This window comes from Peromyscus californicus, unplaced genomic scaffold (genome assembly GCF_007827085.1).
Source record: "Peromyscus californicus insignis strain IS unplaced genomic scaffold, ASM782708v3 Scaffold_13__1_contigs__length_99412109, whole genome shotgun sequence".
Classification (NCBI taxonomy): Eukaryota; Metazoa; Chordata; class Mammalia; order Rodentia; family Cricetidae; genus Peromyscus; species Peromyscus californicus.
The window spans coordinates 74,516,026-74,543,291 of record NW_026294424.1 but is presented as its reverse complement, the minus strand read 5'-3'; the positions used below and the strand labels follow the sequence as shown (position 1 = coordinate 74,543,291).

Sequence of the window (27,266 nt, the reverse complement as noted above, 5' to 3'; positions counted from 1 at the left end):
AACACTGAAGACAGTAGTAGGCCAAATCACGAAACCCGGTTCCTTTTCTTTTTAAGCGAGTAAATCCTATTTCATTAATATTTACTAGGAATTCAATAAAAATATGCAAGATGAGCTCTGGTTAGATGGAAAAGATATGGGAAATTATTCAAGTAAACTTTTTAATGTTTGAAATAAGAGAAAGTTTGGCTAGCTTGCGCCAGATAAATGGCAGGGGCATGGAAGACTTGTATTAAAGTACAGTGAAGGTTGTTCACGAAGAACCTGCATCAGAGCTAGAAGCACTGCTTTGTGAAACGTTTCCATCTGATTCGCTCTATCCTAACTTCAATGAATGTCTCACATTTCCAAGACATCTTCCTTTAAAAAAAATACCTATCACAGTAACTATTCTTTTTCGCTGTTGTTGTTTGTTTGATTTTTTAAGACAGGGTTTAATCGGTGTAGACCTGGCTGTCATCAGCCTCTCTCTGTAGACCAACTCAACTCAGATATCAGCCTACCTCTGCCTCCCAAGTGCTGGAATTAGAGTTGTGTGCCACCACCATCCAGCTTCAGTAACTATTTTTAAAAATAGCTTGTTAAGTATATATTATAAAAGAGACCCCTTCATAATCCTTAATTTATTCTTATTTACCAAAACTCTATCATTATCCACAAAAAAATGAATGTCCCTCCAAACAAATTAAATGTCCTAGAAAAGTAATTTGATCTGGAGATGTCCATTTTCTTAGAATATCTATTCTATTTTAAGGCAATAAAATTTTATGCACCAGCTACCAGTTTCTAAGGCCTTGCATTGAAAACTATTCCTGGTTTTCAAGTTTCTACTACAGTACTTGTATAGTATCACACAGCCATCTGTAGATATTTCTACTGAGTGTGTAGCAGATTTTCTCAAATCAAGATGACATTACTATTCCACAGTATAGTGTGTATTTTACACATGCCAGACACTAATATGAGCTAAATAAATACGTTTTATTCCTTGAGATTGATAATATCCCTCAGCATTTAGACGATGATATGTAAAGAATCAGTGGTTACTGTGAATGACACATAACCAAAAGGAATCTTTTGCATTAGTATCCTTAAAGTATATACATTTGAAATTATTTTCTTGAAAATGCACACCCAATGGCTGAAGATGTAGCTCAGATGTTAAGAGCACTGACTACTCTTGCAGAGGACCTGGGTTCTGTCTCCAGGAACCACTTGGAAGTTAACAACCATCCATGAATCTAGTTCCAGAGGATCAGATGACCCCTCCCAGGGTCGATGGGTATCAAGTATGTGGAACATATATATGCATGTGGGCAAAACACTCAAAAAAGAAATTAAAAATAAATATTTTAAAATGCACACTCATTTTAAAAACATGAATTTATCAAGGCTATGCTTCACAATTAAGTGGGTGCTAATTAAAGAAATAAATTCTTGATATTTAAAATGCTGTTAAAAATTAAAATTACAGTTCTCAGAAAATCCTATAAAATGATAGTGGTGTTATGAGTTAATGTTTTTCATATGTCTAAGTAATATATAATTTATGTCCTGTGCTTTGAATATCAAATTTGGAAAGGCACTATATAAATTGGTAATTTTGTAAGATTCAGGTATTTAGAAATACTGTAAACTCTTCTCCAATACCATTATTGGCTTTTCATTAACTGTACTTTTCAATCCTTTTAAAATTTGCTTACCATTGACTTCTGACAGAATCAGTTAAATACAAAGACAAACTCTTTTGTTCCATGACATAAGATCATCACAGAATTGCAGCATCATATTTTTTTTAGAGCAAGAAGGTCCTTGATGGATAATCTAATGCTGCCCCCACTAATTGGACAAATGAGAATACTACAATCCAGAGAGATTATGAGACGTGCCCTGGGTCTCAAGGTAACACCAAGACAGACTCAGAGTTGAAGATAACTTGAGTCTAGGGTTCTTCCCAGCAGGACCACATTTGTAAGTTGTATATAATTCACTCTCCAGGATACATAAAGAAGCTTTTACCCAACAAGTAAAGGACAAAACCTTCTATATAACCAACCTTCTATAATGGCTTTGTGTTACCTTCTTTCCTGCTATGAATAGCCACTGGCAATTTCATGCATCGATTCCACATTTATTCTTCTTCTAAAGTTCAATTATTTTAGAATCTGTGGGGTTTTCTATGGTCAAATCTATTATAAACATTGTAAAATATTTTCTCTGAGGTCCTTTCTATGTAAAAAGCACTAGACATGAGAATTCACATTAATTAAGGTAGTGAATGTGGTATGAATTTCAGAAAACTTCCAAGGTGTTATTATTGTAAGTGACTAATCTGCCATCTATTGTAGGAACTAGATAGACTCACAAAACAGGGTAGAAAAATGTCACAGAAAACAACAACAACAACTAAGTTTTCACTCAGTGATGTAATTTTTCCACTTGCATCCAGGGAACAACAAAACATTCAGGCCTTCAATATTTAAGCTAGTGTCAGAATTTCTGATACCCAGAATTTTAAGAGCATAGCCTTCACAATATCAATTTTTATAACAGTGACAATTTAAATAGAAATAATAAAAAGTGGTATAAAAATAAAGTACAAACAAAATAATTCAATATATCTCCTAGCGATATGACCCAGCAATCCTACATGGGTATTTACCTTAGATGGCTCTTGAAAGCTCACACACACAATCACAGGCATAGGTGTATGCACGCGCAAACACAATACATGAGTGTTGACAAGACTTTATTTTTATTACTTCCTAATTAGAAAGCCCAAATGTTTGTCATAGATGGATAAATGAACTATGGTAGACACAGTCCTAAGCAATAAAAATTGAATAAATTAATAAGGCAGTCAACAAGAATGAATTTCCAAGGCTTTATGCTGAACAAACACAATTGGACTCAAAAGGCAACATATTGTATGGCTTGTTTGTACATTATTCTGAAAATTTATAAATAGGAATAGAGAATTAACCTGTGATTACTAGGGATGAGGGGAATACACAGGTGGTGATCAATTGGGAGAAACAGGAGGAAAGTTTTAGGTGATAAAATTGGCTGGTATCCTGTTTTGGTAATCATGGCTTCTCCACTAGCCTTGTATTTCATGTCATTTTACCAAGAGAAAACACACTTAACAGAAAGTTTAAGATGGAAATAGATAAACACAGTTATGGTTCTTAAAACATCTGTTTGTTAAAATTCCTCAAACATTTAAAGTGTGTCATTTCAAACCATTCAATGGACAAGAAGCTCAAATGTATGCACTCAAAAACAATCATCAGGAAATGTTCCCCATAGTGAGATCCTATCTTTTTCTAAAATAGACAAACTCAATACAGGACAGGTGGGTCAGGACTGTAACAGATACTTCTCATAACAGAAAACACAAGGCTGAGGTAGAAAGACCCTGAATTTAAGGTATGTGTGGGCTACAGAATACACTCAAACCAGCTAGGGCAGCCTTGGGAGTATGCTCTTAAAATACAAATTAATAATTAATACAAAGAGGGCCAGGGTTATAAATCAGTGGTGGAGTGCTTGGCTAGTATCCACAAGTCTCTAGGTTCCATCACTAGTACTTTAATGAATTAATCAGTACATTCAATACATATCTACATACATACACATATATAACCAAGTAAGGCAAAGGTTAGATATTTTATAACAATTTTTCAACATTAAAGATTATCCAAATAAAGCTATGACTACCAAAGAAACTGATGCCAGGATACTTGGGAACTGATGATGATTTCATTACATTTTGTTTAAAAAAAAAAAAGCAAAACTATGAAAACCGATTTAGTTTTTTGTTTGGGTTAATAAGTGATTTTGTTGTCTGCCAATACTGCATTTCCTGATCACTGTTTCATGGTGGTCAGCTCTGTGGCATAAATGGCTGACAATCTGAGCTGTCTTCTACTGGTGGGCAGCCATCTATCCAATGTCGGACTTATCTTTATGCAGATTTCCAAAGGCTGCCGATTCTGCATGTGAAATCTGAAGGGCACTAACTATGTGGCTGACAGCCTGTGACAGCCACTAAGCATGGAATAAGTAGGAATGATGGTATGAATAATCAATGAGCTTTCACTCTGCCCCTGGCCAGCTTCAGAATCCTGCACTTTCTGTGTGGCCTTGAAATTAATTAGAAATGTAATTCCCTAGCAAATCAAATCTGTATTAATTTTCCATAAACAAATGAGTAGAAGTAAGAGACACTAGTGAACTTAAGTCTAACGCATTATGTATTTTCAGGAATAATTTCCACTTAAAAATGAAAATTAGCATCAGTTTGGATGCTATTGCCATAAAACTGTATTCACTTCTTCTTTATATTGATATACATAATGCATAAAATAGGTCAGTATATGTTATATAGGTACAAAATATAAATTACATATAATAAATTATGAGTATATAAAATAAATTATGTATCTATATATAATAAATATGAATTATTTATACCTCACACCTATATAGATTTATATTTAAAGAAACTTTGCTATCTAAACAGGTCACTACACGGTACCAATAACAGTATTACCTGTTTCCAACCCAAGACCTATTCCTGACTTCAGCTTTCCTCTCATCATTCAAATGTAGTCATGAAGATCTGTCACCTTCTCTTTGGAAATATTCTCAAAGGTGTGACCACCACTCAATCCTAGCAGTTGCCTTAAACTGAATTTTCATTTGACAGTAATTGAGTTATTACAAGAATATTCCAGATAATCTATTTCTTAGATTCACACTGTCATCTATGATATTTCCAACTGTCTACTATATGATTCCATGTGCAAGGCCAATGATATATTATAAAAGATACACAAAAGCAGAAACAGGTATATATAAATAGGAAATATGTCTTAAATATATGAACTTATTGTATATATGTATGTGTGTGTGCTCATGTTTGTGTTTGGTGTGACTGTGGTGTACATATACTTATTAGTGTATGTGTGCACATATGCATGCTTGTGTGTACATTATTGTGAAGACCAGGACTAGAGATTATGTGACCACTTTAACTTCTTTCCATATTTATGTTTTTGAGACAGGAACATGAAGTTCATCCCTTTGGCTGAGTTTGCTGCCAACACAGCTTCTCTGGATCTGCCCATCTTTGCTTCCACAGTACTGGGTCACAAAGTATGAACCACCCAAGTTTCTTACACTCACTTGGCAAAGAAGGCACTATGCTAAAGGAGACATCTCGCCAGGCCCTACAGGAACTAATTTAAAGAAGCAAGGAAAAAAAGAAACTAGTATAAAACAAAAGAGTCAGGGCCACAGAGGACTCTTGGGTTCTTTCAATTTTAAATATTTGTACAGAAAATTCTAGCATGGGAAGGGGAGTTCTAGGTATGGCGATATGAGTATCTGAGAAGAGCGTAGAAGGAAAACAAGGGCTAAAGCTCTTGGTGGAGGGGGTTTCAGCACGTGGGAAAGCCAAGCCAGCTGGAGTGCCCAGGGAGCTGAGATCGAGTTGTGATTTATGCAAAGGTGGTAAAGATGGGTCAAAGAAAAACATCTCACACGGTTTCTCTTCTACGCAGCAGAGGGCTGAGATTGGACTCAAGGTAGTAGCCAAGGGGGTGATAAGAAGTCTGGCAGAACCTGCTGATGGATACACCACATGTGGGAAATTGTCTCAGCATTACTCCAAGTGTTTATACCTAGGAACCCGAAAGAGTGGAGGAAACAACTGAACTTTTGTGAGACCAGTATTACTAAACACCTTTCATTATTTTGAAACTTTGGTTTGATGTTGTGTGGTTAAACACATCCAAAGAAGGCATATACTATGGAAAGGATGCCTTCTCCAGTGCATCTTTCCTGTTGAGTCTCAAGCATCGAGACAGTATTTCTGACACGCTGAACTCTATTCTAAATTCTATGTCGTAGAAAATTTTATTAACTTCTTCCTGCCCAAGAGGGAACAGAAGCTTAGGCACGGTAATAACACATGAAAGGTCACGTATCAAGATTTTCTCCAACGCAGAAGCTCTTCCCCATGGTTCTCAAGTGTGCATCGTGTGTTTTATATTAAAAGAATCTAGAGGCTCCGGGTACTGAGAGTGGGCAAAGGGGTGGGTAACAAAAGGAGCAGCTAGGAGAATCTGGTGTGCTGAATATGTTCTCTCTCTTGATTTGGGTGGCATTTATGTAGCTTTCAGTGCTTGTCAAAGCAGACTGCATATTTTTAAAAGGTAAGTTTAGTAAACACTACACACGTATGTATTTAAAAACACAATGACGCAAATAGGAATTGACAGATCAGGTTGGAACTATGCAGGCACGTTTGTCCACAGGGAGACTGGTTTCACCTACAGCACATAATTTGTTCTTTTGTTGTCTGATTGACACAACTCTCTTCATATCTTCATCTCACACTTGAGAAAATGTCTCATAGAGTAACTGGCTGGCCCGGAAATATCTCCAAGATCTGCCTAACTCTACTTTGAATTCTAGGATTTAGAGCTACACCACTACCACCCTCAGTCATGTACTGGCTTCTGATGAGAGTGTCTAGGTAATACTCGATTCAATATTTTTAAATATTTTAAAGGAATTATTGAGTAAGCCTTTTTTTGTTAAATTAATTTACTTCCCTGTATCACTGAACTCATTTCAATTTTAGCTTAGTAGATGAATGTCTACAGCATGAAGATATCAATATACTAAGCTAATCAATCCTGAGTGACTCAATCATATCTTACTCTCAAAAAGAGGGCTAATATTGTTTACACATCCAATTGATATGGAGAGGAAAATAAGTGACAGAGAAGAAAAAAAAAACATTTAAATCACTGAACATCCATTTAAAAATTACTGCCTACAAAAGCATTTGTAATGTTTCTGTAATCTTAAGTCACTGAGTGTGCTTAAGTTTAACTATAAAGTCTTGGAAAATACATTGATGGTAGTTTATAATAACTATTGTTTCAATGAATCAAAATAAATATTAATCAATCAAAAGGAAGAATAATGACAAAACAGAAAGAACTGATTTTTCCTGTATGTTTATAAAATTTTAAAGTTACTTCACAAAACTTAATTTTAATAGCTCCAAAAAGACAATAGGATCTTGGCATTGTCGTACATGGCTATAATCCCAGAACACAGGAGACTGAGGTAGAAGGATTTTGAGTTGGGCTACCTCCTCAGAAATCATCCTCAAAACAACAACCAAAAAGAAAAAAAAAAAAAAAAAGGAAAAGGAAAAAGAAATCCCAAGTGTTACCATACCATGGATTATGCATAAAAGGAGCTGTTTTATACCTTATGATTTGCTTGAGAAAATATGTACCAGCCTAATTTTATACTCTGAAAATTTTCATGTTGAACTTAATAAATATATTTGTAGTAAATAGGTCAGATTTGAAAATAATCTGCTTTATATATTAAACATCTTGACGGTATAAAGTGAGTATACTTCATTTATTAATTTCATATTCAGTTATGGATAAAAAATTGAGAGCAAATGAAATGAATTATACAAGAATGACTTCAATGCATTGTCTTGGTGCCCATGTACCAATGGGAGCAAAAATCTTGGCACAGTTGTTTACATATTGTCAATAAAGTAATATAGCCATCATGTCTTTCCATAGCAGCAGCCACAAAAACTACTTGCTTTAGCCAAATTATTTTTCATATAGTTAGAGTGTATTTCTTCACAACAGCAAATATGCTAAACTACATTATTTACTGTTCAGAAAAGAGAACCTATTTTCCAAAAACATGTAAGATATTAAAATATCATTTCAAAATATATAAAAACATTTAAGCATGCTGCATTTTCAATGTGATTAATTCTCCTAAAACATATACTAACTTGACTTCACATATTGTAAATATATTTTTAGATTCTTAGCAAATATTCAACAATAATAATCTATGAGTTACCTTAATTTGTTCTTTGATTGCTAAAAATCCATGGTTTTGTCTTCTGACTTACTGAATTAAACATTTCTGTAAAAAATAAAATAAAAGATGCAATTAGATGACAAAATACTTTCTTTTAGCATATTAACCACAGAACTAATAAAATTTTGTTACTTAAGAGGTATATTTCCGGACTGGAGAGATGGCTCAGAGGTTAAGAGCACTGGCTGTTGTTCTAGAGGTCCTGAGTTCAATTCCCAGCAACCACATGGTGGCTCACAACCACCTGTAATAATATCTGATGCTGTCTTCTGGTGTGTAGGCATACATGCAGACAGAAGGCTGTATTCATAATATATAAATAAATATTAAAAAAGAAGTATATTTCCCCACACCACTTAAGAGTCTCCCAGCAGAATGGGAAGTAAGAAAATATGAAAGATATGATATATTTTTTAAATAAGACTGTTCACTAGGAATGTAAGAGAAATATTTAAGTATATAATGTAAATATTTTTCTGCTTAAAAGAACACATAAGACTTCAAATAAGTTTTGATAAATCTAAGAAACTACAGCTTCTTACAACAAGCATTTCTTCTAAATCCTGGGACAAGTTCAATAATTTCTACCACCTGAAAATCACTAAGGAAAGATAATGGAGACACACTTAGTGCATTTGGTCATGTAGCCATATCAATACACATATACAGACAAGACCCACTTCTTCTATAGTTATCTGTTCCCACACACATAAATGATTTTATTTAAATACTTTAGTTAAACAATTTGCAGGATATTGGGTTAATGTTCTTAAAATCATCACAATTCCATTTTGAATCACTAAAATAAGAATCCGTATGTCAAACTTGTTGCTAAAAATATTAAAATTATGTTGTTCCTCAAAATACTTTCTTTGTCAACTTAATATATCCTTGTAGTTCTCTGTAGTCAAGTTTTAAATTTTCTAGTGAGTATATTTAAGAATTTACACAATTAACAAATCTAGAAATTATTATGAAATTTATTACTTTTATACAATTGCAATAGGACTATTTTTGTTTCTCCTAAAGGGATGAGTACGTATACACACCCCCAAATAATAACAGAAACCATTATTTATTCTACCATCTTGCTCTCAAATGGATAAGGAATTAGAAATGGAGCAGGAAATCAATACCATGGAATTAAACAAGGTTTTCCTTAATGAAAGTCACAATTGACTAAAATTAAATAGAATACAAATTAGTAGAAATTATCCTGTAATGCAAATATTTGACTTGTTAGTCATTTTAAATTGTGAAAGTAGCAGCATTTGCTGTATTCTAGTAAGTGTTCAATAGTATTTGAATACTTAGCAAAACTGTACTCAAAAGCAAGGCAACTCCACATTTGAATTGCATGCTTGACTACTCAAACAAGCAACTCTTATAATCAATTGCTTGAACTAACCTGGATAATCTTCCTTCAACAAAGCAAGCATTCTTTCAATAACTAATGACTTGATAGATTACTTCCCCCTTGCTTTTAAACAATGATATTTGTCATTTTGAAAAGGTTTTATATAACTGGGCAATCATGGGTTACAGCACAGGCCTGCCCACAAATATCATCTCCCTTCATATATTTTGCATCACCTTGGAAATACATTTTGAATTCAGAGATGCCTAATTCTTCACATTTCACTTCCCCTCAAATATTCAAGTTTTCCTTATAGTCCCACACCACCATGGAAATATCTGTTCAACACCACTTAAGGTGAAGATTACATAATAATCAGGGCTCTGATTTCCTAGGTTTTATTATTTCTCCCCAGTGTAACAAGCTGCTAAGCCAGCCTCAAAAATGCTGACTGGGCAAACAAAATGTTAACATTTTCATAAATCAAAAATAAGGCATTGTTTATTGGAAACTGTCTGCATTGTCCTCACATAAACTGAGATAATAAAGGAAAGTCAACCATTATACATGTCCTTGAATTTGTTTGCACAGCTGCTTTTACAAACCCTGGTTCCCTGGATTTTGTTGTTGGTTTGTTTTGTTCTTCGTTTTTCTCCATAAGCACAAAGAGTCTTCAGCTTATAGTGGAGCTCTTAGCATCACTGTGCTCTACTCTCCAGAACCACTCACTTCATTTAGAGCCCACAGGGCAAAGACCAGCTTGCTAAAGCCACTTAGAATCTCAATGAAAAGGACAAATAGACAAGAAACCCAAGGAATGGAATGGAAGAATCAAAGGAAAGGGAAAAGAATAGACAGAGAAGAGAAAGGATCCTTTTCAACGGATACCTATCTATGCTATGAGATAATATGGATAAATTCATTTTCTATTTAATATACTAAAACAGATGCTCAAAAACATCTGTTGTAAACAAGTTGAGTATATGATTCCTTAGGAAGTGGTTGATGATCTTTTAATGCAATTAATGCCTTTCAGTATCTGATCATATTTTCATTACCTTACAGTTCCACATGGTTCAAAATTAGCATAAATCCAATACCTTAGAAATCACTGCAATTCATCAGAGGGCTGGAGAACTAGTTGAAAAGACTGAGTCTAAAAACTAGATATACACTTGTTAATAGTAAAAGTTGACTTATGTTTTTGATTAAACATTATAATTAATCACACATAAAAGGTAACAAAATACATATTGATGTAAAACAATGAACTGCCAATTTATAAATTCAGTAATAAATGATATATATGCTTCAAATTTTCCAGTTCTGGGAGAGCAAAATTAAAAAGAAGAGAATTTGTAGATATTTATCACATATTTACTGTTTTGGGCATGGCTCAAGTTGATATAGATTCAGAAGGAACTGAAGATATTAAAAGACTACTCAGAATTTATGCACATTCCAGCTAGGAAGCAGACTGAGGCAGAGACACACAGGAAGATGACATATCTGTATACACATATGCACATTTTATGTATTTATAAACTACATACTATCTTTGTTTTTGTCTGATGACATACACATATTATGTACATAGTAAAATGCTCATAGTGTGGCAAACACTGTTTTAATTACTTCATATTATCATTTAATATTTTAAATAATCACCTGAAGTTTATCCAAATATTTTTATCTACATTCAAAGGAGATGCCAAGTGAAAAATTCAGAACTTTATTCCATGAACTCAAAATTCTGATTCTACATATTCAAGGTCCCCAAACAGCACTGCATTATTACTAATCATCTTTGTTGAGATATTTAAATTGAAGGGAAGGGAAGCTTCCATAAATTAACTTCTCAGAAGACAATCTCAGAAATTCGAGACACTGCTTGCTGTCGGAGATGGCTTCACAAGTTGATAGTTAAATGCTATATCTCCAAATAACCCAATACAAACTAGTATAGACTCAAAATGGAAAAAAAAAAACAACTAAGTTCCACATGTACTCATTCCAAAATTATATAATATGACCTATTGAAGTGCACGAGAATGGTCCATAAGGCAGTGAAGAGGTGACAAGACTGTGCCCCTCCAATCACATTGCAAACCATTAAGAGGAGCTTTGCAGCAGCTGGAGGTGTTGGGGCCTCTGGACATTAACACAGACTATGCGACTGAGCTATACTCCCAGCCCATGCCCTCGTACTTAAGCTGTCCACTGACAGCTAAAGTAAAACAGTACAAATGAGGACATTTTTTTCATAAAGTGATTTTTCTAAAAGATAGCCTTCAAATCTGCCTTGAGAATAGTGTCCCAATTATCCCAAACCTCATTTCTCCAATGAGGGCTTCTTCTCAGTAGTCTACAAGTAAGTGTACCATACTGCTTACTGTAAAAATTAGGGTTCAAAACTCTCTAAATGAAGAATGTACTTTTCCCCCAAAACAAACATCATTTAAAAAAATAAGCAACAACAACAAAAATACCAAAAAAAAAAAAAAAATGACCAAATACCGTCCCACAGTACCCTCCTTTGCTATCTCGCCCATTCCTTGTGAAAAATTCCACTGGACAGAGCAGTCTGTGAGTGAAATGCCTTACAGAGTTCAGGAAACCACAATATACATCATGCAAGTGCCTTGAGGTGGAACCTTGAGAAGGCCTGGGTATGGCAAATATTGTCCCCAGTATCAATGACAAAATAATATAAAGTTTCCATAGCAAGTGTTTCAGGTTAAGAGAAATTAATGATTCATCTAAATGGTTAGGAACAGTTCATGTGAGATAAAATATTGAAATTATGTGAGCAACAATAGGATCTTGTATCAGATTGCCTGTAAATTGTCTAACCTCTGTTTGAGCACTCACTGGACTTAAAATTAGACCATAAGTCAAATCTTAATACAGGTAAAAGGACTGATATCATAAATATGTGTTATGTAAATGAAACTAGTAATGAAAATTAGGAATCCCTAAATATTTACCAATCACAAACAATAACTAGAAAATATTTGAAGTTCAACAAAAATCAAACATAGCATATTAAAACTTATAGGAGGCAGAAAAAGTAGTGTTATTGGCAAACTTTTATACTATAAAATTTTTACATTAGAAAAGGAGAATGACATAAAATGAATTAGCAGAGCTTCCACATTAATCAAACAGAATCAGCTAAATATACAGTTATTAAAAAGGAAAGAACACTAACTAAAAGGATGCATAAGGCTTATTGAAGACCAATGTTAAAATGATTACTAATTTTTTAAAGTAACATGAGTCAGTTTTAAAATTCCACTAATTGTTTAATGCTATAAAAATTTCTCACTTTATCCATTATGCTCATTATTAGCAATGACAACTCAATACATTTACTCATAAATTTTCCCTCAACGGATAAAATTTTGGAACAGCTAATCGACCTATAAAAGATATAACATATTTACAAGGCACATAATGTTTAGTAAACACATTGGCCAATATATTTACTTGTACAACTCTGAACTTGGATGGTGACAGTCATCTTGACTGCCTGCATTCATTAGATAGGGTAATATAGGTAAGAGAGGGTAACAGGGTAAGGTATGGAAATACAGGTAAGATAGGGTAACAGGGTAAGATTGGGTAACCACAACACTCCATCCTCTATCATACTAAGCCATCCCATAGATTACCATACCAAATCATAATATACCCTTGGATATGTATGACAAAGACAAAGGAATAACTCAGTAACTGCTATATACACAGTCACTATTGTAAGAGGTTCAGACAGGACAGTAAAAACACACAGTTTTAACTCCTCACAGAAAATCAAAACCAAGATTGGGTCTTTTATTTCTTTTAGGCTTCCCTTATAAGACTCTTCTACCTGAATAGACACGGCAAGAACTTGAATAAAGAGAAGTCTATGTATAAGTAGGTGTCCACCTACTTACAGTGGAGATAAGTCCCCCAAAAAAACATTATAAGTTGAAAATATGTTAAGCAGAATAAAGGTATATATTATACATAATCTACTGAAAATCTACTACAGAGTTTGTCACTGTTATGGTTATGTGGCTGAGTAGGATCAGGAAGCTACAACGGCTTCCCAAAATTTCAAGAGAGTAAGGTTAAAGACAACTTTCTTGGTCAAGATGAAATTCACAAATTCCAAAATTTTAGTTTTTGCTAAATGATTAAAAATTTTGCACCATCACAACTCAAAAAAATCATAAATTGAAACACTGTAAGTCAATTTGGGGACTGTCTACAGAAGACCAACATTCTCATTACAGCAGACCCTGGTCTAGGCAACTATACTTGTATGGTAATTTCTCCAGGGGGCTCTTTTGGATATGTTTTTTTTTCAGCCTTGAAGAAAGTATCCAAAACAAAGTTAAAAAAAAAACCAGGTAGTTAGTCTTTATCAAGAAAGTAAAACTACCCAAAGCCAGCCATGGGTACCTCATTCTTTGAGTTTGGAAGACATGAGGCTCACAAGTGTTTTAGTTTATTACTGGTATGGTGTATGACAAACTGCTCATAAGGCCTAAAAGGGGGGAAACCCATGCAAACATTCATCCCTTGGGAATTCCAGCATTTTATCTCACAAAGAAAAAGCGAAGCTTCCAATGATGGGAGAGGATGGTAGAATGTACAGCAGATATAACCAGTGAAGACTGGAGACAGACCCGAATAAAGGGCCTCAGTTCACAGTAGAAGCTCCCTACCAGCAAAATGAATCACCAGCTGGGCAGAAAGCTCCCCTTTACCCTACATAATACTATAGCATTACAAAGATCAGAAGCCTGTGTTCACAACCTTAAGAAGACTTGGTGAGGATCCAGGAAGATGATTTCCTCAGCAATGTCTGTTTCAATACTCTACTTGAGAAACAGTTCTCCCATTATCAATATAAAAAAATCATATAATTTATCCTGTGCTTTTACTTTTCAAAATGGCTGTACTATGACTGTAATTACACATGACATATTTGCCTACTAATCATGGTTTCCTATTTCTCTAATAATGGGAATTATCAAGCTTAATTATAATAGAATGTGCCTACTCTATATACTTCTAAATGATGATTTTCTAATAGAAAATACTGTAATCAACCTGTTATTTTATCATGAAATAATAACTATACAACTATATATACCTAAAAATTCAGTGAAAAGATTTTGAAGTTTGTTTTATAAGCAATTAAGTCATGATGATCCGGCATTTAAAAGGTTATAGTACAAAAGACGTTAGGCATATCAATGATGCTTTGTCTCAGCTTCAGTAAAATGGAATGATTTTAATGTTTAATATTTTTCAAAATATGTAAGTCAAGAAAAAAACTGGCATCAGAATTCCAAATAGAAAACTACAATCCATAAAGTACATAGAATTGATTTTCAGAGTATACTCACAACTTACTGATACTGATTGCTACTACTGTTGAATGTATATTTCAAAATCATATAGAGTAGAAAATAAACCAAACACCTTCTTTTTTATAACACATAAACTTTTGAAATGTTGCCCATTCATTAAGTCACATTGAATACATTGGACATGCTCATTTATCCAATCCACATCACTTTGAAATGCAGGGCAAAATAAAATAACTGGCTTTGACTATATATTATAAACATTCTCAATGACCATTCTATTTCCTTTTTTTAGCACTAGGACTCTGTCACTCCAAGTCATTAAAGAAGCATATGTATTAATTCATGAGTTGTCTCAGAATTATGAACATAGGAACTTTATTCCTGCTTAGTGTCTAATTTATAAGATAGAAATAAAAAAAAACTACATCCAAGTGGAGTAGAACAGTAATATAAAAAGATCATCTGTTAATTATTCTCCAAAGTATATTTTATATTTCCCTTTTATGGTAAAGTCAGACAACACAGTTTGATCTGTATCTGCTACGTAGTGTATAAAGGAAAGCAGGCTAAGAAAAGATTATTACAGAATGCTACCAAATATTGTCTATATTTATAATTTGATTTTTAAAGTCACTGAATTTTTGCATAACGAAAGTCTCTAAATGTCAGTTCTAGAAAAATGGTTTTCACCTCCTCATTCTATGAGGTTATGTAAGTCAGGTAACATCCACCCGAGAAAACATAGCAGAAACCTTTACTCTTTTGCAAAGGATGAGAACCTCCATTTAATGAAGTGTTCGCAGACATTTAAAATAGCTTGGGTTGCCAGGCCAGACACTGATTCTTATATGCACTTTTCCCAAAACTCTGCATTCCTCTGGACATTCAATAAAATCAATAAATGTATTCTAACTAAAGTTTAAAAGGCTTCTGGGAAGCGACCTCTGCCAAAGTATTTTGGGAAGGTGCCAACTGTGTGTGGAGGGGTGGAATCAAAAAGCAGAAAGTACAAAATAAAGAAACGTTTCTGCACAAATGAAAAAAAAAAAAAAAGCCTGGCTGGAGTTCTAAAAGTGATTAGCTTACACGTCAGATATCAGATTTCCACAGCCTAGCTCCTCTGCCTTCTTTGGCATTTCTTTTTTTTCGGTCCCAATCCCACACTGACTGCAGTTCATTGCAGGAGGCTTTATTTCTCACTTTGTCTAAGATTTCAAGCAGAAAATCTTCTCTACTGATGTCTTTAAAATAGTGTGCTTTGTGCTCCACAGTAATGAGTTCCCTATCTGAGACTCCAACATCTGGAAATGAGGACCAATGTGGCTTACACTCAGGAATCAAGGAATGTGTTTTATAAAAAGGTCATACTGCACTAAAGTTTGATGAGCTGAAGCATGGAGAAGCTTCCACCAGAGTCACGATTATGTTTTATTTTCTATACAGGCCTTTAAGTAGAGATCAGAAGAAAATCCCATATACAGACAGGTTAACAAACATCTGGAGTTCAGAGAAAACAGACAAATAACTCCAAGTAACTTCAAAAATGTCATTATTTTCAAATGAGTCAACGTCTGGAATTTGGACACTACCTTAAAAGCCTTAAAATGTATATTTGCCTCCACTGTTCATAAATATTACTTAAAAACTGTCTTTACTTAGTCAACAATACACAGTAAAACCATGGATAACTGAAGATTTCCTTGTGTCTCATTCCAAATCACCATATATTAAGAAATTATATTAGAGCTGGTGAGATGGTTCAGAGAATAAAGGCCTTTGCGGCCAAGACCAATGACCTGAGTTTAATCCCAGGGGCCTACACTAGGGAAGGAGAAAGTAAACTCCCCCAAGTTGTCCTCAGACATGTATATAAAGACACACACACATAACAATAATTATACAAACAATAATGGATATTGTATTAGTATTGAGGACAATAAAACCTATCACCTTGCTGAAGTTTAAAGACTATGTACACATGGATGTGTTAATCTTTCCTTTTGTGAACATTGCAAGTATCTCCCATTAGGAGTAGACTATACTTTCCAAGAGCCCAGTTGGTGCCTAAAACCACAGCTAATACCAATTCTTCTCTATCCTCTTCTTTCCTATGCATAAATCTGTTAGACTTTAACATAAAATCCCTGCAAATGAAGGGATTAACAACACTGAGTAATCATAAAATAAAACAACTACAAAAATATTTTCTGAAGACAAACATGTAAACATGGTTTTGTCCTATCAATAAACATACTCACTTTACTTTTATCTTTTCAATTAAGGAATCACTTTATGAGTTCTCTTAAATATGGTGCAAATGTCGACCTCAGTAATATTGTCCTTTGGTGTCATCAACGAACAGGTCAGCCGTCTTGAACACACTGAAAAACCACCACAGTGAATCTGAAACCACCATAGCTAGGACGTGACCACCCAGCCAACAGCACATGATGCATGAATGACTGACATCTCATTTGAGACAAAGTAGGGTAAGGTAGGCTTTCATTGCACTATTTACAAAAGCACAACATATAAAACCTATCAGTCACTCCTTCTAGAACCTTCTATTCCATATCTTTATGTCATAGCTAGCCTCAGGAAAACAGAGTTTGTAGAAAGAAATGAACTACTGTATTTCTAAAATAGTTCTACTTTACTTCCATATTTTATGTATATAAAAACCACAGCATATAAAACTATATTTAAGTTTTTGAGTTACTACATATGCAGGAGGGAAATATCATATCTTTATCCCCAAACTATTTCAACTAGAATCTTCTCAATAAGTTCGCTTCATGAAGGGAAAGCCTACATATACAGAAACGTTTTTTCAGGGGTGATTAATGTTACCTCTAAGATACCCACACAGCTTACAAAGTAAGCTTACAAAGTTAAAAAAAAATCCTGTTATACTGTAATGTGTATTTCAGAATAATAAAAGTCTAAGAACAGCAAACCAAAGAAATGAAATTTTCAAAATTCACCAAGTAGTAAATTTAGTTTACATCTAACTAAATGTAACTATTTTGCTTTAAAAAAATGCAATCCAATCCTCTAACGCTAACACATGCTTGTATTATCAACATGCATAAGACTGAGAAGGAGGACTCCTGTGAGTTTAGGACAGAATGGGCTATATGGTGAGTTGTGAGCAAGCTTGAGCTATAGAGTGAAACCTACCTCACAAAACTAAAACCAAATAAAAAAAGAATATATCCCACAGAAACAAAGGAAGTACCAATAGCTAAAATATTGCTTGCATTTTTAAAAAAATTTCCCCTTAGGAATTAAAATCTCAAATTCATATAAGTTTGAATATTCAAACTATACCATTACCTGTATCTGTAAATGGAAATTGTTATGCCAGATACTAATGACAGCATGTGAAATTAAATAGTTGTGCTTTATGAGAAAACTGGCACAAGGCAGGCATCTCCCTTTCTAGGGGATTGTTGTATGCTTGTTCCACCCATAAGAGTAGCATGCTACGGTTCTTGGAGTCAAGCCAAGTTCTAAAGCAAAGTAGGTGTTTCTAGAAGAGATTAAGTTTGAAATCCTGCACTCCCAGAAGTTTTACCATAAAAAAAATCTCTTCTCCCAATGTTTAGCAAAATGATTAGTAAAAGCTTTTAAATATTGTAGCATTGGTTTTCCATTTCTTTTTTCTTTTTGTCTAGTTTTATTTTGGAGTTCCTTCAGTGAGAACCTCACTGAACTCCAGATCTAATGTCTCAGCTCTGCATGCAAGAATTATATGGGAATATGACTGATCCCAGTGAAAATTTAATAGTACTCCTGCCTTCATTTTAACCTGTACTCTATGTGAATGTATGGAAGTTTAAAATATATACTAAGAAATCATATGCGCACACGCCCACACGCGCGCGCGCACGCGCGCACACACACACACACACACACACACACACACACACACACACACACACAATGTTCACATGGTCTGGAAAGGTAGTTCATGATTTAAGAGCACTGGTTATTTTTCCAGAAGACCCAGATTTAATTCCCAGCACACACTTGATAACTCGCAACAATCTGTGACTCTAGTTCCAGGGTATGTATTTCCTTGTATAGCCACCCTGAATACCAAACCTGCACATGGTGGACAGACATAAAGACAGGCAAAACATACACAAAAATTTATGAAAATATAAATGAAAAAAAAACTGTTTCCAGCCATTTTCTTTGAACAGTCAATCTAATAAGTGAAGAATGACCACCAAGAACCCTGAAGCCAGGATGGCTAACTGACCTAGGAGGCTTAGTGAAACACTGTTCCCGCACCCAGGGCAGTCACAATAAATGCTGTGAGTTCTTCGCAAGGCACAAGCTGTGGTGCATAACTTTTTAAACTTCAGTATTACCAACACTAATATGATGGTAAAAATAACCCAGCAACATCAAGCCGTAACACAACTGGTCAACTTATCTAATCAAAGAAATACTGGGATCACAATCTGCACTGTATTAACAAGCCCAGTGGAAAACGGAGACAAATGTCCTAAAACAATGCCTAATGCTAAACAGCAAATACAAACAAGACACTGGGTTCTGTTTCAGTGCAGTCAAAGACAGTAGAATGCAAGTTGATATAATTAAGTCCACTTACGACAGAAATATTTGAAAGCCTGAGCTATATAATAAGTGATGAAGGCAAAATGGATTCTGTGCAAATCTCTTTTATTTGCTTAGATGGTATTTATTATATCTGCATTTTATTACACAGTAGTAAAAAAAATTACAAGGCAACATCTTGCTATTTCCTTTTGAGAAAAGTGATACAGGGTACTATTAAACCTCACCACAGGCATCCACATGGCAGGTTGCTCTGCTTGGGACTTTATATTATGTCAATAGCAATTGATGCTTATGTGGCTAAGGGAAAGGTTGGTCAGAAGCTTGCCACTTAAACGTTCTGGATACATGACCTGATAAAAATCTAGAATGTTGTTATCACCTGTAGTGACTATATATACTCCAAAAATATGTATCTCTTTATATTATATTATGACAGGAAAAATAGTTACCATATTATCAGATATGTAAATATCATTGGCAAACTGAATTTTAGGTAAAATGAAAACTCTAGTTTGGTCCAACTGTGGAATAAGGAATCAATTTGCTGAGAGAGTAAAAGTGTCTCCAAAAAAAATTAAGACACAGCTCTGGCAAATGCATGAATATCATCTTCCTTTCACCATCATTCTCCATAATTTAAAATCATATGTTGAAAATGTTGTAGGTTTATAGAATGTCTGTTAAATGAACAGAAAGATCCAATTGTTTTTGTTAATTAAGAGAAAGGTGACCGATCCCCGAGTGTTTCTTTGGGTCCTGTTTTCCAGGTAGCCTCCCTGGTGATATGAGTAGCAGTCCAGTCATCCTTGTTCCATATCTAGTATCCTCCTATGAGTGAGTACATACCATGTTTGTCTTTCTGAGTCTGGGTTACCTCATTCAGGATGATTTTTTCTAGATCCATCCATTTGTCTGCAAACCTCATGATGTCATTGTTTTTCTCTGCTGAGTAGTATTCCATTGTGTATATGTACCACATTTTGTTTATCCATTCTTCAATTGAAGGGCATCTAGGTTGTTTCCATGTTCTGGATATTACAAACAATGCTGATATGAACATAGCTGAACAAGTGCTCTTGTGGTATGATTGAGCATTCCTTGGGTATATGCCCAAGAGTGGTATAGCTGGATCTTGGGGGAGATGGATTCCCAATTTTCTAAGAAAGCTCCATATTGATTTCCAAAGTGGTTGTACAAGCTTGCATTCCCACCAGCAGTGGAGGAGAGTTCCCCTAGCTCCACATCCTCTCCAGCATAAGGTGTCTTCAGTGTTTTTGATCTTAGCCATTCTGACAGGCGTAAGGTGGAAGAGATCTACATGAACAGCCTGGACATGAGTGGGAGTAATGAAGGGCGAGGGTGGAGAAAAAGAGAGCTTGGGGGAGCGGGAGATCCCAGCTGGATCAACAACAGAGAGGGAGAACAAGGAACAGGAGACCATCGTAAATGAAGACCACATGAGAATAGGAAGAAGCAAAGTGCTAGAGAGGCCCATAGAAATCCACAAAGATACCCCCACAACAGACTGCTGGCAATGGTCGAGAGACAGCCCGAACTGACCTACTCTGGTGATGGGATGGCCAAATATCCTAATTGTCGTGCTAAAAACCCCATCCAACTACTGAGGGATCTGGATGCAGAGATCCATGGCTAGGCCCTGGGTGGATCTCTGGGAGTCCAATTAGCAAGAATGAGGAGGGTTTATATGAGCGAGAATTGTTGAGACCAAGGTTGGATAAAGCACAGGGACAAATAGCCAAATGAATGGAAACACATGAACTATGAACCAATGGCTGAGGGGTCCCCAACTAGATCAGTTCCTCTGAATGGGTGAGACAGTTGATTGGCTTGGTCTGTTTGGGAGGCATCCAGGCAGTGGGACCAGGTCCTGTGTTCATTGCATGAGTTGGCTGTTTATAACCTGGGGCCTATGCAGGGTCACTTGGCTCCGCCTGGGAGGAGGGGACTGGACCTGCCTGGACTGAGTCTACCAGGTTGATCTGAGTCCACGGGGGAGGCTTTGCCCTGGAGGAGGTGGGAATGGGGGGGTGGGCTGGGGGGAAGGTGAGGGGGTCCGGAGGGGGGAGAACAAGGGAATCCGTGGCTGATATACAGAACTGAATTGTATTGCAAAATAAAATTTTTTTTAAAAAAAGAGAAAGGTGAGAGCAGGGTGTGATGGCATGCGCCTTTAATCCCAGCATTTGGGAGGCGGTGGCAAGCAGATCTCTGTGAGTTTAAGGCCAGCATGGTCTACAAAGTGAGTTCCAAGACAGCCAGGACTACACAGAGAAATCGTATCTCAAACACGCTCTCCCAGAGAGAGAGAGAGAGAGAGAGAGAGAGAGAGAGAGAGAGAGAGAGAGAGAGAGAGAGAGAGAGAGGTGGTGGAGACTAGAAAACAGCTTAGGGTTGAGGTTTGCAGACTGTCATGGTGTTCTACGAGGCTTTTCTGAGAAAGGCATCATAATATTTAACAGCCCTTCCATAAGCACAAACTTCATGAGAGCATGAATACAGAATGATTCTTTATTATATGCTATGATAACAGCATATACAACACATTCATCCAAGTTTGGATGCTGACATTTAGGTGGGAGTACAGTTCATCATTACTACAAGACATGGAAATTACCACCGCTGCAATTATAAAATTCCGTTTATTGTCTTTTGTATGCCCAGTCCTTCTCTCTAACTCTGTTTGTGTAGACAGTGAGCCACTGAGAGTGGCATCCTATGATTCTCATTCATGCCTTCATTTACTCAGTCATATGTTCTACATCCTTTACTTTGAAACTACTATGTTCTAAACACACTATCATGTTGTGTGAAAGAAAAGTAAATAAGAGCTCTGCTTTCTAAGAAGCTGAATGCCATGTATAGCAAATTGATGTTTTTTTTAAAAAAAAAAACATCAAAATATATGAGGCAATGCTTAAAAAGGAAGAATTGAAAATTGCCATAAAAAACAGAAAAACTTTCAGTAGCAGCATCCAAGTCCTCAAGTACAATAAACACATCATGACATAATGTATATGCTAATATTTTAAGCTCCATATGCTCTTTACCACTGAAGAAGCCCGAAGACGGCAGGATAAATCATTTATTGGGTAACTGAACACACTGTCTAATCATCATCATCAACAACAACATTCTATTAGAGGTGGTGGAAGACAGAATCTTGCTATGTAGCCCATGCTGGCCTAGAAGATGTGATTCTTCTTCTGCCTCAATCTCCCCAGTGGTTGGATTACAGATATGAATTGTCCTGTCCAGAATTGTCTCTTTATCACAGATTACACATTTAGCATGTGTCATTCCTACATAATACCATTAAACAACACATGACTCTGGAGTTGAGCTACTGGTTTGCAAACCAACTCTTATGCTTAGTAGCATGATGTCACATTAAATTATTATGCATCAATTTGTTCATCTATAAAATTAAAACCAGTAGCTATTTTTAAATGTTATTGAGAAAACTAAATCAAGAAGCCCATGTAAAATACCGAGAACTATCTTTGGCACATAACAAGAACAAAGCATTTTTAGCCATTAAGGCCTTAAGCAGTACACTTTATTTTTATGCATATGATTTTAATTATAACTTATAAAATGAATAACATTATCCCCATTTAAAACATGATAAATCGGCAGCATAGGGAATTTAAAGCTGGTTTCACAAATCAACTTATATCTAGAATATTCAGAAGGGATAGAAATAAGTTGCATGTTTCCATTACTCAGCCTCACAACCTACATGTGTACACAGCTGCAGGTGGTTCAGAAGAGACAAGGGGGTACTGGCAACTGACCGGCATATATCAGAATAAACAAAGACCAAAATGTTAAATAACTAAATATTGCTTTTGTTTTAAACCCAACCGTTTAAAACTTAAAGAGAAGAACAGAAGTTACTCCTGAGAAGACCACCACCTTTCAGAGAGGGGGAGGGAAGGCAACACTTTTCTAAGCATAAAGCTAGGCCTGCATGAACACACCACAGCCAACAACAGTGCGACAGATGCAGTACACACTTAAGGACAGCTTAGCGAAGCTCGTCACCCAATACCATTCTCCAAGAAGTATCTCCAGTTCCTCAAGCTATACAGCTGTGAGGATGACACAGAATTTAAACAAAAGGAAAATGCACTCAGGAGTCGTTCATGGCACACTGGTGTCACTATGCTGTAATCTGAGCCAAAGTATACGAAGCTAAGTCTTTCATTTGTAAACACCTAAACAAAGCTTGGAAAGCCAACAGTAACAAGAGACATAAAGAAACAGCTGAAGTTGGTAATGTGGGTTTTTCCTTATAAATACATGTATGGTTTTAAATATATGCTGGGGTCATAAAAATCATTGCTGTCCTCAGAATTTCATACTTACAGCTTATGGTTTGCTTCATAGAATCTCTCCTTCCATTTCTTCAATTCCATTCACATTTATTATTTATAAAAAGAACACTCATTTGTAGTATTTTTTAACCTTTTAAATAATTTTAAATGAAAGTCTATTGTTTTCAGTGTTTCCTATTTTCTCTCTGCCATCTGGAGCTATTCCTACTATAGTATCAAAATTGTTTGCTAGACACTGCTCTAAGCTTATTTCATAAAGTAGTTCAATTTGTCTTCACAGCAGTAAGTGGCAGGGGTGTGTTACTGCCTAGATTTTAAGATTTAGCGACAAATATGAAAATTAACAAGTTGCAGGTTCTAGATTGGCAATCAACGCCATCCACCTGCCAAGCCAGGCTCTTAACTGTGCTTTGTGTCTCTACATTCTTTGTTTGGCTCATCTATTATGTACTCTTCAAGGTTTAACTCAAAAGTAAGTGTTTTACAATCATGCAGCTTGCACACCAAAATTCTTTCCTCATCTGATAACATGCTGTTCTTCCTGGTACCTTATATCTATTGATAACTAGGCACATGCAGATGATTCTACTGCACATAAATCATCTCACATATGATTTATATTATTATAAGGCCTACCTTGACTTCAAATCAAAGGTGAGATGGCTCAGTGGGTAAAGGTACTAGTTACTAAGTCTTGAGTTCACTCCAGAACCCACACCAATGAATAAAAAAATGTAAGACAAGAAACAAAGTTATAAGGCTAGTAAAAGATCCAGCTTCACAGAACTGTGCTCCTCACAGCATGCACATCAGATAAAATCCCATTGTATTTCAAATGGAACAGTAGACAGGGATTAAAATCATTAGTAATGGCTACAGCACTTCTGTGTAGGTCTTCATGTCTAGTAGATCCACAGTCATCCGTGGTTGTATTCTCTCCTGCTTTAACTTAGCTGCTGATGAGAGGATTATTGGAAGTATCTATCACTCGATTGTTTTGAAAGTGAAATGAGATTACGTAAGTTCACGTTTACTTAACATGAGAAACATTTCAGATATTACTATATTACTATTTGTGTAAATCTGACATCCTTAGAAGTCGGTGTCAGACAGCAAACTATACTCCAAAAAACATTCGATTTTAAGTAGTATTAACTGCATGGTTAACAGATGCTCAATAAATACCACAAGGTTTTGTTCATTATTCACTGACGGAAAAAGTTGTCTGAAATATCTTATAACCAGGAGCTATATTTAAGCTTTAAGAACTAAAACAGAATGTTATAAAAATTAAAGGAAAATTTTTTATTGGTGTATCCTTATCTGGAATGACTCTACCTGTAGGAAATATTTACAGATCGGAACAGAGACCATTTATTAGTTTTTCTGTGGTGATTTTTAGTTACTACAGAAACTCTTCAGTGCTCTCCAACACAGGCTTCCAGTCATTGCCTTCTCTGTGCCGAGCAGTCTCTTTTGCTATCGATCTTTTGCATATATTGCCTTCAATTACGATTTTGTCTGTTTAGTTCTACCTGCAGCAAGTTGCTCATTTTCACATTGGATTGGGAGTTCTGAATGATGGTCCAAGTTATTTTGGGAATATGTAGGAGTTTCAACTTGAAGATGTTAATTTCTCCAGCTCCTAGGTCTACCAAAAGCATAGACTCTTTTCTTACAAGGTCATGTTCACAATTTGCTGCTGTGCCTCCAACATATGTAGCATGAGAGGAGGAGATACCCACACTCCTGTGTCTCTCACTCACTGACAGACAGACAAAAATTGCTAATTCAGGGGACAATTCACCCTGCAGAAATGAGATTGGGTTATACCATCTCCTCCTCATTAAAAAAAACCATACTGTAAAGAAAGGTCACTTACTACTCCATCCACATTAAGTGGTGCAAACTTCGATCATTCAAGAATACTGAACTGACAAATGTACTGAGCTTCTTTTATTGCTTGTTCAATTTGTTTTGCTGGTTTTGTATTAGTATTATTGTTGTTCTTTGAAACAGGTTCTCAATGAGCCTAGGCTGACCTGAAACTTGCAAACCTTCTGCCTCCACCTTTCTAGCTCTAGAGGACTATGCCACTACACCTAACAATTTAACGATGTTTCTAGATGCTGAAAATAATGTAAGAACCAAAACAATACATACAATTTTGTAACAGAGAGAAAATGAAAGAGGATAAACGAGTATAGTATATATTGTATGTTTCAGAATGCTCAGTGATAAAGGGTAGAGGCACCATGCAGTCTTGATTAGTATGTCTATAGAATCTTTCACTGACCACACAAAATATGAGTGAAAATCTGAAAGAATGGGCTAAGCAAGAGGACTCCAGGCCAAGGGGACTAATGCAGCTTTCCTAAGGAAAGAGTGAAAAGAATATTCAAACAGTCAAAAGGAGGTTAATGGGCTACTGCAAGCATAGTAGGGGAAGAATTGTAGGAGGCAAATACTTAACAAATGGCCAGTTACCAACTTTAGCAAAAGGTATTCAGACTGTTATCCAAATTCTAGTTTTGTTACATGAGTTGAAAAACCACTGACTGATTCTGCCCAGAGGAGTGAAATAACAGGAGATACACAGGTAAGTCGGTAGATGATAGAAGATAAATAGATAATAAATAATGATAGAGAGCCAGATATGGAGAGATTAGATAGATGGATAGATACATACATACATTACACAAATATATGTATATATATATATATATATATGTGATTGATAGATGATAGATAAGATGTGTGTGTGTGTGTGTGTGTGTGTGTGTGTGTGTGTGTGTGTGTGTGTGTGTGTGAAAGAAAGAGCAATTCTTGAAAGTGAAAAAACAATCTCATTCAAAATTGTCACACTTCAGAAAACAAGGTTTACAATGTGGAAAGAGGACAAATTTAGTTTTGTGCATATCATTGTCTATTGAAAACCAGTCAGGGCTGTTTGGGGAAATAACTACATAAATGACACTAGAGTTGAATATTTACTGCACGGTACAGATAAAAATTATTAATCATAAGTATTTATATAACACTTAGTACCAAATTAGAAGAGATGAGCAATTAATTAATCATGGAAACAGAAAAGAAACAACCACAACCACAGACAGTCCTTTGAAAATCTCTGGAATTTGGGGGACTGAAAACTACGGAACATTAAGGAAGATTCCAGAAAAACGAAGGGATATGGGATGACGTAGTGAGAGAAAAGAGAAACAGTGCTCACGAGACCAACTCCACCACATATGACTGAGTTTCCAGTGAAGTGGATGCTCACAATTGCACTTTGGATTTAATAACACAAACAGTGAAAAAAAAAAGTAGACAAATGCCTAACGAGAACCACCAATAAAAGCAGGGGGATGGAAAAAATCATCTGTAAACACTGGATATGAAATCACTCCCTAGGCTTGTATCCTGAAGGTGCTGGGGGTGCTGTCTTTTAAGTTGTGAAAATTTTAAGAGATGGGTGGAGTATAGAAGCCCCTCATTGAGTGTTAAAAGACCAACTTCACCCACGTCTCTTTCTGATGTTTCTGCTTCCTGGTTGTCTTGAGGTTAACATCTCGCCTCCATCATCCTCTCACCACTATGATAGGTAGCTTCAAATACGGGACCAAGGAATGGGAGCCACCAACCGGAAAC

General features: G+C 35.6%; 1 protein-coding gene across 36 annotated transcripts in view; it reads right to left on the bottom strand.

Annotated features, from left to right (window-relative positions):
* Positions 1-27,266, bottom strand: part of Adgrl3 (adhesion G protein-coupled receptor L3) — a 754,357-nt gene that overhangs the window by 569,356 nt on the left and 157,735 nt on the right. For 35 of the 36 annotated variants that reach the window (XM_052735282.1, XM_052735248.1, XM_052735252.1 and 32 more), the window contains one exon: positions 7,921-7,986. The exons of the other annotated variant lie outside the window; for it this stretch is intronic. The gene's annotated coding sequence lies outside the window, so the exon portion shown is untranslated. The remainder of the gene's footprint in view (positions 1-7,920; positions 7,987-27,266) is intronic. 36 annotated transcript variants of the gene reach the window in all.